Here is a 16,457-nt window from a genome sequence, read left to right on the forward strand (position 1 = left end):
GTTATTTACAAGTTCATGTTTCATTTGAACCTATCGCATCCATATTTACATTTTGTACTCTTTCTAAACGTCCCAAGATGCCACAAGAAGCAAGTTAAAGTGATACATACTGATTTTGACTAGCTTTGTACTTCATGCTGGTAATGAACCACTTTGACTTTGTGCCATTTATTATAAAGGCTTATGTTGTAAGATGAGTTTGGAATGACATCATAATGTTTTGCGATAATAATGAATTCCACCACGTCGACGCGTATAGATCACAAAAAAAAACATTGCTTGATTTGTTTTTTTCACACCTGGCGGGTGGGGGCAGGCACTCCAGAGAGCCAACTTTGTATTCAAACCATTAAAAAGTCCAATTTCCATAACAAGTCCCTTTTAAGTCTAAAAATGCAGATTAGCACGAGAGGTGTCTTTTCAAGAGAGCCTCACGGGTGGCCTTTAGTCAGCAAGTCAACCTGCTGTCTTATTTATGCTAATTGCCAACAGCCGTTTTGTCTTGTTTCACAGACCAAAATACTTTTTTTCACCCGCCTTTTTTTTTTTTTTTCCTCCAGACCAACACATCAGCTCATTATTCTTTTAAAGTACTCGTTGGATTTACAGCCCAAAGACCCGATGAAAATTTCAACCTGATTTAGCAGATTTATTGACGTCATCGTTTGGAATAGCAGCGGAGAGCTTCCTGTTCCTGTTCCTGTTTTCTGAACCAGGAAGTAGAGTCAAGAGGGGGTGTGGCTTCAGTTTGGAGGGAAATGGTGGAGGCAGGTGGACGGATCTATCCACCAGATGCCTCATCAACGAGCCGGATCATACATCAAGGTGTCTGCCATCTTACGGCAGTCATTTGTCAAGACTTCAGAAGCGATGCAGCATGTTTTGCTTGGGGTGGCACGAATCATCAAGCAATTGAAAACAGACTGTGTGGAATTACCTTTTACAGGTAAGAGAAATACTTTTTTTGCCTGTATTTCGTAAATTTGAGAGCTTTAGCAGCTGAAATTGTGGAAAATGCTACTGTATACATTACTTAGCTCAAGCTAGCTTGCAAACGAAAACAATAGGCAAGTCTATTTGGTTGAGCTAACAATATGTATTAGACGTTTGTTTTTGCTGATCGCTTAAAACCGCAGATAAAGTGTGAGGTGAGGCAGGCAGTATTCTGCCTCTACACTGTGGCTGTCAGCATACAAGAGGAAAAACAGTTTTGTTTGTGCAGTCCTTCCACATGGAGACATAGACACCAGCTTGGCCAAGACCTTTGACTTTGTAAGAATAAATGTTGATCCCTTCGAACTGTATAGCTCACAAACACAGACAATCGCAAATGAATGCAAAACTCTTGGACTACTTCTCAGCTTTATGCCAAAAAAAAAAAATCTATCACTGAACCCTGGTAGCACTTTAACTAACTTCAAGCTATTGACGTTTATTTTATTTATTTATTTTAGTTTGGCAAGCAAGTAGCTAGCTAATGCTCGGATGTTGTTGCTGTAGTCAAGATGGCCGGGAAAGTGGGACATTTCCCACTCGGAGCTTGGAGCCAAACCAAAGAAAAATCTTCTGATGACCTCAATTGGAAACAGAAGATGTATGTCACTAGTCTAAAATAATATTTTACATCATGAATAATATTGTCTTTCTGTGCGACGATATGGGCCCATTTTTAGGTACTTCTGCTTAATGGACGTTCAGTCTATAGATTAACTTTGCTACCAACTTCTTTGCTAACAACTATAGCACAATCTTACTTGCATACAAACCTGTCTCCCCTCACTGCCATAGGAACGACACTCGACCGTAAACAGAAAAGCTTCAGGTATGCACCAAACTGGAACTCGGTTATTAACATTTCAGCAAGCAGAGGTTAGAAATTTCCAAGTTTTCTACAGTGTAGCTTAACCTAAAGATCCAGCAAACTATTTAGAAGTGCTAACAAAATCAGTATTTTTTTTTATTTTTTTTTTTAAATAAGGTAATCTATAGGGCATCTGTTCAATTCGAAACGATCTGGAAGATGGATTTAAAGTGCAAACCGAATACTAAGTAGCCTCAAACTAGCCATCCGGCGAGCACGCTGATTCCACGCACTTGTTTATTTCCGACACATCAATCACGATCGCCTCCCGATGACTTATTCATTAACTTGCGTCGAACGGCCGCGGCGATGATGAGAGCGTTAAGGAGCACGTTTTCCGGACGCGCTTTTCTCCGAGCAGCATGTCAGCGTTCCTGTGGAATTAAAGCCACTGTTAATCAATTTTAGCAGAGCTGGAGCACTTCCAAAATGTGGGGGGAAAAAAAGAGAGAAGATGGAGAGAAGATGATTGAGAGTGAAATAGCCCCTCGACTACAAATACCGCGTAATCGCCGGTGATAGACTTCGGCAATCTGATCAGGAATTTAAATCCGCGATTGCCTCCAAAATATGCTTTGTTTACATGTGAAATGTTTCATTTTCCAATTAGTTGATCAGCGGCTTTAATTCGCTGGAACTCGATCAGGATGAAAGCTGAGATGTTAAATGTTAACGCAAAGTGACGGGTACCGCGGGGAAAGTCATGTCTTACATGTATTTATCTGGAGTGGCGTACATGCGTGATCAAGGGTGCTTTCAAAGTGTGGCTCCGGGCTACGCGCCGCCCGTCTATTGCCCCCCCGCAGGGAAAGGACGCCAACATTTGCCCAGCTGTCAGGCGGATCCGCGGCAGCTGGCCTCTGAAGCAGCACCCTGGGTGGGTGCAGCCAGCAGTGGCGCGCCCGACCCATTGGAGAAAAAAAAAAAAAAAAAAAAAGTCTTTAATATCAGCGTGTCTTTGAGTTTGTGCTGCTGTGTAACTTGGAGCATTTGGTCGGAAACGTCGTTTTATACCCGCAGGGGCACTTTAAGCTTTCACAAATGTCCTCAAAGGGTAAACAACAGGACAGGTTGAAGTACACGCTATGACCTAAGTGCTTAATATGGAGGTCACTGTCATGTCATGGAGCCCTGATGACAAAATTTTTTTTTTGTTTATTTGTTTTTAAGTCGAGGAGCCAGCTTACTACCGAAGGGAGTATTAGAATCTGGACACGTCTTCTCACTATACTTTGACGTTACCGAACACAGACCCACAATTTGGACCCTGCTACTCTTTGTCCCTACTTATTGCGATTAAAATTGTATCGATACTTGACTATCCTGGATAGCATTAACAAACCCACAATTTGCCACAGGGGGGAGATTTGTATGTGGTCACTATAATTAGTCGCAAAGTCAACAGTGTTGGTAAATTGAAGTTGGATTGAAGGTTTTCTTCTGGTGTGAAAGCAAAGCTCAACAGGAATAGATTCTTTTTTGTACTCTTGAAAAACGATCAGGTTCAAAGGCTTGACTTTGTAAAAGTTGAAGGACAATTGTTACAGCACTCTGACTGGCCGAGAGCATAAAAGAACATACTTCGACTTTAACCTTACATAAAGTACAAAAAAACCCTGGTTTGTAGATTTTAAAGACAAAAGGAGACTGGCAGCAAAAAAAGCAAACTTCTCAAAGTTTTAAGTTCTAGTTGTCTCATGACCGAGTAAAGAGTCATAGTGGCGTAGCAGAGGAGACGCAGTCCACAAAGTCCTTCCACCCGTGTTGGGCACCTTAAAGTTGACAAACTATTAAAATGTATGTTTTTAACAGGTAGAACGTTGTGAGCAACCTGTCACCTAAACTACCTAGAACAGGGCTTGGTCGACAACCACAGTCCGGCATGTTTTAGATGTCTCCGTGCTCCAAAACAGCTGATTCAAATGATCAGCACGTCAAGCAAGCTCTGGAAAAGCCTGATAACGACCTCGATCATTGAATCAGGTGTGTTGAAGGAGGAGGACATCTTCAAAACAGGCAGGATTGTGGCTCTCCAGGACTCGGGTTCTCTACCCATGCCAGTCTTCCAAAAGATCCTTATTACTACTCTTGCAAACTGATGACGAAAACAAACCAACAGATCTCAGCCAATTTCGATGTCGTCGCTTGGCTTTTTCTGGGACCACGCTGACAATTCCGTTGTCTTGGTAACCTCGACGACTGAGCTCCTCTTTTGTCGACCCACGCTGGCTTTCACGCGTTGGCAGAACCACCCGGCAAACCCGGCGTGACAGTCTTGGCTCGGCGTGATCGTCGCCGCAGGCTTTGACGACGTTGCGGTCTCCGCTTTATGCCTCCGTTGGTTATCTCCGGTGATTCGGAACGTCGACACAAGGTAGAAAGAGGGCCGCATCTTCCATTAAGGAGGCTCTTGGCGGCCCGCTGACACGAGGATAATCCAAACAGAAATCAATCATGGCATTGTTACCGGGGTAATAGGTGAGCAAATATGTTTCCTGCTGGCCGTTCTTATTATTCCGAGGTTGGCAGGCCCCCGGGAGCCGGTGGAGCCAGATGGAATTGAGTTGTTGTCACTACCGGGTGAACGAGTAATGAATTACTCCAGGACAAATGGGACGCCTCATGGGAGATGAGGAATCCTCCCGGAAGGAGTGTGAATGACAGTTTCCACAAAACCGTCTTTGCGTTTTATTTTCCCCTTTAGCAACTAAAAATACATCGACCTTCGGAACAATTGGGGGACTCTCTGACATCGAGAAATATTTTCCAAATCAAAACAGACAAACAGTCAGGCCAAATTTCAACATTTTTGCTGGCTTGCAATTCGGAGATGTCTCTCCACAGAGTGATTTTCTCATTGCGTTAGCTCGGTGGTGTTTGTGCTTTATTTGTCTAGAAAACAGTCAAGGATTGTGAATATTAACTCATTCACTCGCAGCCGTTTTCACATTTCGCAATCCCGTTCGCTCCCGGCCGTTTTACTGGATTTTGACTGATTTTGCAAGGCCCACAGTATATTGTGTTCTATTGCTCTAAAAACATGGACCTATCAAAAGAAAGATTAAAGTCTCTTCTTTCATCAGGAAAAAAAAAGTATGTTTCTATCTGTTTCTGTTTTGCAGCAATTAGCATTAGAAGAGAGCGAAGTTTCATCAGATGGCCCTGGTTGATCTCCTTTGCTCTGCTGCCACCTGCTGGCCGTTTGTGTAATAACTACCATTTCTGCAACCGTTCTTCACAGTTGAGAGGCTGCATCAAAGCCTTCTGTATGCTCTAGCATAAAAAAAACAAAAACATATAAATACGTCTTTGGGGCACTTAAAACATTGAAAAAAACGTATTTACACGTTATTGGGAGCAAATGAGTTAAACATGTTGAATATTCGCAATGGTAAATTCGCCAAGTGCTTACAACCCCAAATTAAGCCAATCCGCACTCTGTGATTGTAACGTATTGCCACAATACAAGCTAACACTTAGCTTAGCTTAGCTTCTAGCATTTCCACCTCCATTGCTACTCATTCTTCTTTGCATTTTCCAGCAATCCGGATGCGCTATGACAGTGTTTCCAAACCGATATTGAACAAAAGCACATTTTTAACATTAGTAAAATGTCACAGCACACCAGCAAATGAAAATACTGCAAAATATACACGCAGTATACCAAACTAATGATGTCATTGTCTGGGCTTCTGCCATCGGCCATGAAACCCCGCGACTGAAACATCCTGTGGTTGACCAGCCAATTGGTCACGCCGTGCGGCTAATGGCGCTTCTCCGGTGACGCTCATTGCCGCGGGATACGATTACGCCTCGGCAATTATCATTGCGATTTGCCATTCCAGCTGAATGAAGTCGGACTGTATTATTTGTGACAGCAGCGCACCGACAGTCTGCGCCGGATGATTGTGATGGGGAAGGTCGATGATTGGTGACACGAGCCTTCTGCCGGCACGAGCGCTTGATAAATGCGCTGCTGCGTCTTTCGGCGGGGATGCCGCGCGCAATTTCTCAGCCAGACAGCTCTGTGCGGTCGCTGAGGCAGATGACCAACTTTCCAACAAGTCGGTTAAGCGAAGAGCCCGAGAGCGCAAAAGGATGCGGTAGATAGTTTGCGTTTTGTTTTTAAATCAGAGCTGATGGTATGCTAGAGAAATTTTTTTCACAACTGTTCTTGAGTCAAGGTACATATTTTACTTTTGGGAAGTGTCACGGCACAAGTTTTCATACGCTTGTTAACATAAAAGTGAACAAAAACGTTAAATAGAAATGTGGCTGCATCTTTTAGTCATTGATAACGTAATTTCTAGGGCTGGGAATCTTTGACTGTCTCACGATTCGATTCCATTACGATTTTTGGGTCTACGATTCGATTCAGAATCGATTTTCGATTCAAAATTATTTGAGTGACAAATGATTTTTGTTTCAATTTACAGATATGCAAAACATTGTCGTGATCTACTCCAGTCTGCTTTGCAAGAAAAAAATGACAAATAGAGACATTAAAGTGTCTTTTTTTGTTTTTTTGTTTAAACATTTATTAATTTTGTTTTGTAAGTGACTTTTTTTCACAAAAACAGCATGTGGGCTACAACTGCCTTTTCCCCTTCTTCTTCATGTCTAATTTAAATAAAATAAATTTTTGGATATTAATATCGATTCGATTCATAAATGAGAATCTCGATTCTTTTATGAATCGATTTTTTTTGGCACAGTCCTAGTAATTTCATAATAATTTAAAAAGATGTCCTGCACTGTAAAAAGGGAATGTGATATTGACTTGTGTTGAAGTCATTTTTCTGCCACCAGATGGCGTTATTGCGTTTGTTGACGTTGGCGACAGATTATTTTCATATAAAGAGCTATCTCATCTTGAATATAAAGTCATTATTTGCGTGTTAAAAAATGAGTGGCATTAAAGGGACTTTAAATGAACGCACTGATTTCGACACCTATCCCTAATACAACATATGTTCTTAACCTCGAAATGTCATATGCATAATGTTTGTTTTTCATTTGTTTCATACTTATGGCTGACAAGTGTTTTCCAGACATATTTACTGTACATTATTATGTCAACTTGCTGATGTTTTTTTCATTAAGTTGAATTATTGATGCAGCTTTTGCGGCCTATGAGAAAACAATATACTGTAGTATGTGTATTAATGTACAGTACATTGGTGGTGTTTTGCTGACGTATGTTTGCATTGTTTTGTTGACATTGTGTTTATGCAAATGCTTGTTAATAATGAGGCAGATGGCCGCCCCTTTTCTAAAGCGCACAGTACAATGTTCAGTATTTCATTGCTGGTGGTTTCCAAAAATTTGCTCAAGTAAACAGCAACGGTCACGGATGAATAAAACAGTAGCCACAGTACTTTTATGCTGCTGATAAACCCCCATAATGTGAATTTTAAACTATCCCGACTGGACATTTACACATTTGAGCCTTTGTTTGTCTTTAATTGAGACTCTTTTTATCATCCAACTTTTTTGCGCTATTGTTATTTCCCGAATGCTCCAATTAGGAATATCCCTCAAAGTGACTCGATGCAGCTGCGTAAGTCGAAGCCAGCAGATGTTGACGCTCCCAATAATGAAAAGCATCCGTCGACCAAACAAATTATAATTTACCACCGCCTATATAGTCAGCATCTGCTGAGCAATAAATATGAATTGCTGGCATTCGTTAAGCATGTTAATGCAACGCGCCATCTGCACCAGTGTAAATGTTAATTCTTAGCCCACGCTGAAACGCTGACAGACAGACAGACACGCTCTACAAATATAGCACGCATGGAAACGCACGCTCGCGCAATACATTTTGCTTGACTCTTTCACTCGCCGCCATTTTCACAGAAGCAGTCCCATTCGCTCCCGGCTGTTTGACTAGAATTTGACTGATTTTGTAAGGCCCACATAATATTGTGTTCTATTGATACAAAAGCATGGAACCTATCAAAAAAAAAAAAGATTAGAGTCTCTTCTTTCATCAGGAAAAAAAAGTATGTTTTCTATCTGTTTCCGTTCTGCAGCAATTAGCATTAGGAGAGAGCTAAGTTTCATCAGTTTTCACAAATCTGTTCAAAATTGTAAGTCATTTTGCTTTTTTTTTTTCGACATGGCCCTGGTTGATCTCCTTTGCTCTGCTGCCACCTGCTGGCCGTTTGTGTAATAACTACCATTTCTGCAACCGTTCTTTGCAGTTGAGAGGCTGCATCAAAGCCTTCTGTATGCTCTAGCCAAAAAACCCAAAACAAAAACGTATAAATACGTCTTTGGGACACTTAAACCATAAAAAAAAAACGTATTTACACGTTATTTGGAGCAAATTAGTTAAACACGATAGAGTGCATCTGCACCGTATTCCAGACAATTCTAAAACAGGGTCCTACACTAAATAAGATTTTTATGGATTCAGTATTCTAATGGAACAGGAAAACTTGAATTGGCAATATATATATATATATATATATATATATATATATATATATATTTTTTTTTTTTTACAAAGTAACAACCAGCATAATAATAACTGATAATGATGATAATAATAGTGGTCGTTTTTATTTCAAAAATAACTTTGCACTACCTCAATTAACAAGTTGTTCCTTGTTAAGCTTTCTTAACAAGGAAAAACGTGCTAGAAGTCAGAATAACAATCTTGGCAGTTGGCAGACAAATAAGCATATTTTTGCCTTGACATGAAATATCTCGGCTTGGTTAGATTTGAGTATTTGCAGTGTGGTATCCCCCCCCGCCACTACCCGTCTTGGATTGGCACTGACACCGGTGAAGAAGCTTCACACGTCTTAAATGTTGAAGTTTTCATTCCCCATCGAATTTTCTGTGTATGTGTCGCCCGTCGCAGATGTCAAGATATTTGTGTTGGCTGGAAGTGTGAAAGTGTCCGTGTGGAAGGATTATGTAAGGGACACTTGCTGCTGCTGTGCCGTATGTGTTATTATTATTATTATTATTATTATTATTATTTAAGATTGACGTATGTCTTTAGTATGCACTGGAACATTGTTGGCATATAAACAGTCCGGAATTTGCAAAATGCCGTAGGGCCATTTGGTTATGTTACTGAACATTTGTCATACTCGTTGCAATTTGATCAAAACTTGAGGTCAACGCTCAAACCGCAACGAATCGCAGTTCAGCAGTCATGACTGTGTTTTGTTTGGGGCAAGGGTTATGTTTGGGTCATGACAGTGCTTTGTTTGAGGTCTGACGCAATCAGCATGTAACAGCAACTACTTTCAACTGGTAAGAAGTTATGTGAAGTCAGAAGCTATGTGATGTCAGGAAATCTTTAATCTCTTTTATCTGGTCAACAGCCAATCAGATAATTCCATGTCAGTCCTGTTACCCACATGTCTAGCCACAACCAATCAGATCCATTCTCTTATGATATAAGTCTGACAGAGAAGCGTGTTGGTTCCGAATTATTATGTGGCCACCTGCTCCTCTGCTTGCCTTGTTCCATGCCTCTGGATCCGTGATGTCTTCCCGTTGTTTCTGGTCAAGTCAAAAGTTAGTTCCACGCCTCTGATAATATCAAATGATTGACATTTATTCAGATATTAACTCATTCACTCGCCACCATTTTCACATTTCGCAATCCCGTTCGCTCCCGGCTGTTTGACTAGATTTTGACTGATTTTGCAAGGCCCACAAATTATTGTGTTCTATTGCTATAAAAGCATGGAATCAATCACAAGAAAGATTAAAGTCTTTTCTTTCATCAGGAAAAAAAAGTATGTTTCTATCTGTTTCCGTTTTGCAGCAATTAGCATTAGAAGAGAGCTAAGTTTCATCAGTTTTCACAAATCTAATGAAAATTGTAAGTAATTGAGCTTTTTTTTTCTACATGGCCCTGGTTGATCTCCTTTGCTCTGCTGCCACCTGCTGGCCGTATTTGTAATAACTACCATTTCCACAACCGTTCTTTGCAGTTGAGAGGCTGCATGAAAGCCTTCTGTATGCTCTAGCATAAAAAAAAAAAAATACTATAAATACGTCTTAGGGACACTTAAAACATAAAAAAAAAATATATTATTGTCTCACAGTCTTAACGTCCCTCTGAGGGGAAAAGCATAACTACAACGGGAGCCTGTGATGAAAATGAGTTTGACACTCCAGCTTGCAGAGTCTCCGAAAGAATATTAAGGTCACGCTGAAAAGAAAATGAACTAACAAATACCTTGAAAAGAGAGTCATATCTTTTTTTTTTTTTTTTTTTGCGAGACTATTATAAGCCTGAATGGATTCAAGATCTCGTTAAAAAGTTTCACAAATATTTAATTATATTACGTCTCTTGAGGAAGGCAGTGCCTGACTGTTGCATTTGGGTTCACGTGGGAATTTTGACATTCAGTTAATGAATTTTGTCTTTTTTTATTTTTTATTTCCCCCCCCCCCCCCCTCACACAAGTCTCAGTTCTTCCACTTAGGTACAGTGGATGATTATTTTTGCAACTACGGACCAGGAAGTACTTAGGGCCAAATTTGTGTTTTAGCAGTTTACTCACTGGAATTGTATGTGAGCATTCACAGTATACTTGTCAGACATGTTCACATTTCCTCCATATAAATGTCATGTATATGTTCTTTGTCGTTTGTACGCATATTTGTTAACCTTCTCCTCTAATTATATCATTATACATCCTGGTATCCAAATATGTTTGACGCTAATAGGAAAATTAGAAACTCAAAGCTCCCACCTGTCATCCATGTAATAATTCCGAAGAGTCTGATTAATACCGCCCACGCCAAAAGATTTTTTTATTTATTTTTTTGCCCCTCATCCTTTGCTCATCCCTGTTGAAATTGCTCAGCTAGTTTTGAAGTAATCCTGCTGAAAGCTAATACTTGAGATTTACCACCTAACATGTGAAAGGTAATTTGAAGCGGGAGCATGTTTAATGACTAATAAAAAGAAAACATTTCATTGTCGTTGGCAAATTCATCATGATGAGTTCTGGCAACGTGTCCAGTAAAGACATTAATTCCAACATGTCTTTTAGCAAATGCTAGTGATTTTTTCCCCCTCTGTTTCTTTTAAGAGTCTTGTAGCAAACAAACATGATGCGTTTATGCCTGCAGAGAATAATTTGAAGGTCGGAGCATGTGTGCAGCAGCGATGTTTCATTTGGAATGGAATAATGTGACACATTTGACCTTAATAAAAAAAAATACTAAAAAAATGTTATGCACACAGTCTGTATTTTGCATAACATAATAGATTTATTGTGCATTTGGCAAATTGCACAAGTTAACATCAAATGTTCTTTACAAAGACAACAATGATCAATATTGATTGATTGACACCGTCAGAGAGGTATAATTGGCTACTTGTACATCCGTCCATCCATCCATCCATCCATCCGTCCATCCATCCATCCAGTTTTTGTACCGTTTCACCCCACCGGGGTCATAAGGTGAGCTAGATCATATCCCTGTCTAAGAGGTGGGGTATTATGGAAGCCCAAAAGTGTCAAGTTTCAAGAAATAATAATAAATAAAAAAAAAGTCATTTTGAAATAAATATCCTGTAGATAAATAACAGACAATTATGTAATATGGCCATTCAATTTTAAATAAGGTGTTAGTATTATTATGAAAAGTGTTATACTCTTCTTTAATATATAACAAATATTTTATTTTGATTAAATATTTCATGGTTTCAGAGGAGAGTTTGGCTTCCAAGTCGGGTCCTTATTTTTTTTTTAACAGCTGAGGCCAAATTAAGTTAAAATATTCAGCTGTCAGAATGTGTGAGCACGGTTTTCAAAACAGTCAGGGTTTCAAAGTAGGGTTTTAGATGAGAGTTTGGCTTCCAAGTAGGGTCCCTATTTTTGTTAACAGCTGATGCAAAATTAAGTTAAAATATTCAGCTGTCAGAATGTGTGAGCACTGGTTTTAAAACAGTCAGGGTTCCAAAGTAGGGTTTTAGATGAGAGTTTGGCTTCCAAGTAGGGTCCCTATTTTTTTTAACAGCTGAGGCCAAATTAAGTTAAAATATTCAGCTGTAAGAATGTGTGAGCACTGGTTTTAAAACAGTCTGGGTTTCAAAATAGGGTTTCAGAGGAGAATTTGTCTTCCAAGTAGGGCCCCTTTTTTTTTTTTTGTTAACAGCTGATGCAAAATTAAGTGAAAATATTCAGCTGTCAGGATGTGTGAGCACTGGTTTTAAAACAGTCAGGGTTTCAAAGTAGGGTTTTAGATGAGTTTGGCTTCCAAGTAGGGTCCCTATTTTTTTTAACAGCTGAGGCCAAATTAAGTTAAAATATTCAGCTGTAAGAATGTGTGAGCACTGGTTTTAAAACAGTCTGGGTTTCAAAATAGGGTTTTAGATGAGAGTTTGGCTTCCAAGTAGGGCCCCTTTTTTTTTGGGTTAACAGCTGATGCAAAATTAAGTTAAAATATTCAGCTGCAAGAATGTGTGAGCACTGGTTTTAAAACAGTCTGGGTTTCAAAATAGGGTTTCAGAGGAGAATTTGTCTTCCAAGTAGGGCCCCTTTTTTTTTGGTTAACAGCTGATGCAAAATTAAGTTAAAATATTCAGCTGCAAGAATGTGTGAGCGCTTGTTTTAAAACAGTCTGGGTTTCAAAATAGGGTTTCAGAGGAGAATTTGTCTTCCAAGTAGGGCCCCTTTTTTTTTTTGTTAACAGCTGATGCAAAATTAAGTTAAAATATTCAGCTGTAAGAATGTTTGAGCGCTTGTTTTAAAACAGTCCGGGTTTCAAAGTAGGGTTTAAGACGAGAGTTTGTCTTCCAAGTAGGGCCCCTTTTTTTTTTTTGTTAACAGCTGAGGCAAAATTAAGTTAAAATATTCAGCTATCAGAAAGTGTGAGCACGGTTTTCAAAACAGTCCGGGTTTCAAAGAATGGTTTCAGATGAGAGTTTGGCTTCCAAGTAGGGTCCCTATTTTTTTTAACAGCTGAGGCCAAATTAAGTTAAAATATTCAGCTGTAAGAATGTGTGAGCACTGGTTTTAAAACAGTCTGGGTTTCAAAATAGGGTTTCAGAGGAGAATTTGTCTTCCAAGTAGGGCCCCTTTTTTTGGGGGGGTTAACAGTTGATGCAAAATTAAGTTAAAATATTCAGCTGCAAGAATGTGTGAGCGCTTGTTTTAAAACAGTCAGGATTTCAAAGTGGGTGTTTCAGCAGTGTTTGGCTTCTCAGCAACTTGGAAACGATTTTTAAGTGTTCTCGAAACTGAGTTTCAAATTACAACTCCACCTTAGTAGGCCTACATAAAAAAAATATATATATTGTTACTTGCCACTACTGAGTTCTTAACCGCTGTGTCATGATGCATCCGTGCAAACAACAGCATTGCTTCTAAAGTGATCTAAATAATACTTACTGCTCTCTCATACTGGATCTAATTAGATCGTGTTCCTATTTGGAAACCTGTTAGTCCTACAGCGTCATCGAACATAATGAGGAGATGCATTTCAGTTAATTGCATCAAAGCATGCATGGTTGTCTTGTCATGTTTATTCCTCCTGAATGTTGGTGCCGACAAAGGAGTGGCCAGAGGTGCGAGTGACGCCACTCCTCATCCTCACTCGCTGAGGCGTTGGACCACCGTTCCTTCCTTCCTTCCAACCTCCCGCCCACCTTCCCTCCCTCCCTCCCTCGCTCAGTCAGTCGGTTAGTCAGTCAGCTGCGCGGGGATGCAGCCCTGCAGAGGGACTCCGGCAGGCTGCGGCGGCGGAAGCTGACGACCGAGCGGACTTGCAAGTCAAACGGCAACCAACGGGACACACAAAGTGGATGACAGCTCGTCTACTTCTTCTCCTTCGGGAATGGATGTTGGCGCCCGCTGAGCAACTTCTCGGACTTCTTTGGAGATTCTCTCGTCCGGAGGGTGGACAAGCGAGGGCAGCGGGAGCCGCGGCGGAGGAGGTCCGCTCAAGGTGCCGAGGAGCCCGGCGAGGGGAGGCGGACCGTACCGCTGCTTTCCCGGTGAGTAGAAAACGCGCTCGACTTGTCGGGTTTATGGTGCTGTTAAACAGCTTGATTTTCAACCAAATCAAGCACGTGATAAATTACGGGTCGAGTCATCGTTTTAATATGATTAATTCTTGTGTTTTTTTTTTTTTTTTAAAAACTGCCGCACCTGTCTGGAGTTGAAATGAACTTACTCATTATGGAATGAAGGATGGAAATGTGGATTGCGTCGAAAAGCTCGACACACAGCTCATTATTTTCCACACCTCCAAATACTTACATGCAATTAATGCATACAGGAGTGCCAGGTTTGTTTTGTTTTTGTTTTGCAGGTGTATACTTGAAGTCCATCCAGGGATTCAATTTCATGGCTTCTTGAGGCTTGACTTTGCAGTGTAGGCTTGTTTGTGCTGTTGCTTCCTTGTTAGGTGCAGAATTATTTTTTAAGAGTCATATCATCATGCACATATTACAAAAAAAAAACGCGTAGGCTACCTTTCATCTTGACGTTTTTCATACAATTTGAGATGTTGGCCCATGCCAGCCATCATTCAGTCAAGAGGTGCTAGCTCTAAAAAAAAAAAAAAAAAAAAAGTCGACCAAGGCCAGCAACTTAAAAAAATAAAATAAAATAAAGCGTGTATGTGTGTGCGCTACCAGGAAATCTTCCGCTGCCGCTGTGTGGCTTTTCTTCATGTATAATGCAGCTCTGTTCAGAGACGTTTAACAAGTGCAAGGCTGGCCCCCGCCAAAATTTGGAATAAAAGATTCAAGACTCGTGAACGGTTTTAAACCAAGAAGCCTGGAGAGCTGCCCCAAAACATTAGGTGGAATGAGACGCAAAGCGGAAGGGCTCATTAACTCAACACCATGTTTATTTTTGTGTGTGGTTTGACTGATAGAAAACAGGGAACTGAATACAAGCACATGAGACGACGAGGCACACCTGGAGCTGATGTGTTGAGACGAGGAACGACTGGAAAATTGGAAATGACAACCTAAAGAGCAAAATGGGACTATCACATTAAGATCAGACAAACTTTATTAATCCCACAATGGAGATATATATTTACATTATATTTCTTTGTATTATTGTTATTATTATATGAATTATTATTCTTATTTATTATTATTTTATGGTGTACCCAGAGTTTCCCACCCCTAGTTCTAGCACCCTCTGGTGGTTAGTTTTTTATTTATTTATTTTTTAGTTTTTTTTTTAGTGCCGTTTAATTTTCACAACTCATGTTTTGGCCCTTCTTTTGGCCATTATGCATTGCTATAATGTACAAAAGCACAATATTTATTATTTTTTTTGTTTTTTTTTAACAATTTTTTTACCTTTATCGTGATAATTATTAGGGGTGTGAATTGCCTAGTACCTGACGATTCGATTCGTATCACGATTCACAGGTCACGATTCGATTCGATACCGATTAATCCCGATACGAATGGTCACGATTCGATACCGATTAATCCCGATACGAATTTATAAGTCGATTGTTGCGATTTTTTTCCATTCAAATTTAGAAAATACTATCAGTAAATTTGTACATGTACACTGTAAGATTTGTATGAATATATTTATCTAAAACTTGAGGCTTATAACCGTGAGCCACTGTACACAAACAGTTTGCAATCTGTTTCACATTTGAACAGCATTAAAATAAAAATATTAAGGCTTAATGTGCCGTTCATATAACATTCTTCCATGCTCAAGGTGTGAATCCTAAAAAAAAAAAAAACAAAAAACAAAAAATCGATTCTGCCGATTATTGAATCGATTCGAGAATCGCGCGATGTAGTATCGCGATATATCGCCGAATCGATTTTTTTAAACACCCCTAATAATTATCGTATCGTGACCTTTGTATCGTGATATCGTGTCGTAACGTTTGGATATTGTTACATCCCTGGTGAAGAAAAGGATAGTTTAAAAAATTATGTACTCAAGATAAAAAACAATATATTAGAATTGCTTGATGGAATTGGTTTTTAGCACATTTAATTAATTAATTGCAAGAAAGTATCCCAGTCAGATAATTTGGACACTCTTGACTTACATCTTCTCTGGCGCCCCCTGCTGCACATGTGGCAGGTGCGCCATTTCAGTGTTGGCTAGTGACGCCCCCCCGCCCGCCTGCTTATCCTTTCAATGAGACAAATATTGACACGAGTCCTCTGGCTAATTGAATATGACAACGCAGCAATGAAAGCTAACCCGTGGGCCGCGCGAATGAAAACGTATTGCAGCAAAAGAGGGCGAGAGATCTGACAGAAGGGTCGGGGGGGGGGAAACTGTCTCGCCAAGACAATAGCACCCAAGGGTGTCTGCTTGTCAATGACAAATCGGAGTGGAAAGCGACATAAAAGTCTCCCGACCCAACAACCCGACACGTCCCCGAAGCTTGTTGTCGGCTTAGATGATGGCAACACTGTGATAAGTCGTCACACTGGACTTCAGAGGCAAGTGCTGCTTCTCAAACTCACTTTACACCAAGCGCTAATTGGAAAACGTATTTCATTACAATAAAATAGTTGGCCATACTGTTCATAAAAATCATGCAGATGTTTTTATTTCTAAATAAGAGTCGTGAGAAGTTTAGCTGTGGAATGGATTTATTTATT

The 16,457-nt window shown here is 40.0% G+C and overlaps 1 protein-coding gene across 5 annotated transcripts in view; it reads left to right on the forward strand.

Moving 5' to 3' along the window:
• cntn5 (contactin 5) overlaps positions 1 to 16,457 on the forward strand; it is a 211,790-nt gene that overhangs the window by 73,801 nt on the left and 121,532 nt on the right. For 4 of the 5 annotated variants that reach the window (XM_077494311.1, XM_077494315.1, XM_077494313.1 and 1 more), the window contains one exon: positions 561 to 946. The gene's annotated coding sequence lies outside the window, so the exon portion shown is untranslated. Of the gene's footprint in view, positions 1 to 560; positions 947 to 13,531; positions 13,845 to 16,457 lie in introns of those variants that run through there. The other variant, XM_077494312.1, reaches the window with a different exon arrangement.

This window comes from Festucalex cinctus, chromosome 13 (assembly GCF_051991245.1).
Source record: "Festucalex cinctus isolate MCC-2025b chromosome 13, RoL_Fcin_1.0, whole genome shotgun sequence".
In the NCBI taxonomy this organism is placed as follows: domain Eukaryota; kingdom Metazoa; phylum Chordata; class Actinopteri; order Syngnathiformes; family Syngnathidae; genus Festucalex; species Festucalex cinctus.